The sequence below is a fragment of the Meleagris gallopavo genome, chromosome 7 (genome assembly GCF_000146605.3).
Source record: "Meleagris gallopavo isolate NT-WF06-2002-E0010 breed Aviagen turkey brand Nicholas breeding stock chromosome 7, Turkey_5.1, whole genome shotgun sequence".
Taxonomy (NCBI): domain Eukaryota; kingdom Metazoa; phylum Chordata; class Aves; order Galliformes; family Phasianidae; genus Meleagris; species Meleagris gallopavo.
The window spans coordinates 21,168,004-21,170,137 of record NC_015017.2 but is presented as its reverse complement, the minus strand read 5'-3'; positions in this window follow the sequence as shown (position 1 = coordinate 21,170,137).

Here is a 2,134-nt window from a genome sequence, read left to right as displayed (position 1 = left end):
AAAAAAAGGAAAAAAAAGACCTCTAGAACTTCCTGTGTTCTACTAACTCTTCCAGCAGTTTAGAAGTCATGCTATACGTATATTGCAGCCTTGGTGAAAATACTTTTTCCTTCAGAGGGTACTTCAGACTTCTATGGAAAATAAAAGTACTAAAATTCACAGATTTAACACTGAGGAGATGAAGATTGACTGCCAACTTTATGTTCAGAAGAAGGCTCTATGCAATTAAAAGCAAGTGATCTCAAAGGAATAGCCACACAAAACTGTGTGAGGCAAATCTATAATCAATAAGATCTGTTATTTGGATACCATCAAAATATCAGTTCTTACAATGTAGTGGATAAAATACTTTATCACAAGAGTACCTATGTGCAAATCATACAAAATTTTTTTAATGCCTGATCTTTGATATGACAGAAGGAAATTTCAATAAATATTTGTCTTGCCTTCTGTAATAGCAGTTAGCTTACCAACTGATGAGCCATCACAAAGTGCGAATCACTTATTTCCTGGCAGTTAACCCCTGTAATTACTTGGGCAAGTTTTAGGCTGTGTGCTCCTATTGTTTTGACTGATTTGGTCCTATCTGATCCATGGTAACAGGCCAAGGAGAGAGCAGTAGTTTTCCACTGCCTCTAATGTCTTTCTTTTCTACGGTTTGATCAACCTGTAGGTCTCTGGCAATGAATTCACAGATTAAGTGAGCTTTTGCTTTTCCTGAATAACATCATTCAAATTTAAAAGGTGGCTTTTTCTTCTTCCATCATAGTAAGTTGATTTAACCATTTCTTACAAGAGTTATGTAGTGCTACTGGATCCTAGTTGTTAATGCACTGATTAACTGTTATTTTTCATTTCCTATTTTGTCCTTCAGCTCATGATTGGGTACTTGTAGTGGATATACAACACTGAGCCTCAGCAGTTCCACTTATAATTAAAATATTTTAATTGTTTCAGTGAAGAATGAAAACATCCATTAGTAAAGAATTTTCAGAGGTTTTTTTTTTTCGAGGGAGGGGGGAGGGGGGAGGAAGGGGAAGGTGGTGAAGAAGAAAACTGCTACTCCCTTTTCCACACTAACCCTTACCTAAATAAATCACTTTTGCAGATGCCTGGCAAAATCAAATTGTAGTGACAAAGTAATGTGATACATCCATCACTAGGACTGCAGTCTGTCCTTAAAGGGGAATGGATTTACTCATTAAATACATTTCTTTTATCTCCCTCTGCCATTATTGTCCTCTTTACATGCCTCAAACCAACAGGAAAGGTCAATTCAGTTGCCAAAGTGTTGACTCAAAAAAAAAAGAGAGAGAGAGAGAAAAACTGCAGAAAATCCTGTCCTCCAGGTCTGACACAACAATTTGGACCAATGCTTTGTCCTTATAAAGGAACAGATTTGACTGAAAGAACAAGGGACTGTGCAGCTGAATGCAAATTTCTTGATGGCTTTAAATGATTTTTTGTTCCCAAACTATAGCTGAAAACTGAGTTCACAGTGAGTAAATTCAGGTAAAAGCAATTCTGTGGTTTTTTGTTAGATTTCCAAATTGTACTTAATTCTTGTATTTGGAAGAACTTCTCCTTGAAACCAGTTACTATCAGGTAGAAAAACCTCTACCTGACATGGCATTTGACCTGTAGACTGTTATTTATCTGTTGAATATCATTAATTTAGTGAGGCACATTTTTTCAGGAGGCTTTCTAGTGAACTGTATAATTGTCCTCTAATACAGATGATTTATCAGCCTCTATATAGTTCTCCAGAGCAGCCCAGCTGTGATCATCTGCCTCTCACCTACTTCCCACCATCTTTTCAAAATTCTTCTCTGAGCAAAAGAATTTATGTCTGATGATTTCTTATCTACTTCTTCAGGCATTCCTATTTCTTGATATGCAAGCATCTCAGTGGTGACCTTTCAAACTATGAAGTGGTACCAAGAAATGAAAAGATAACTAATTCTGATGAGTGGTAATGGCAACACTGTCTGCAACAAAGAAACAAAATCAGCCTTCTGTCAGTCCTTGTCCTGTAGATCCAAGCCTGTAAAGTTGATGTTATGTAGGAGTCTATATCAATAAGCTTAGAACAATGTTTCTGAAAAGGTCAAGACATGCATCTTGACAAGGAAAT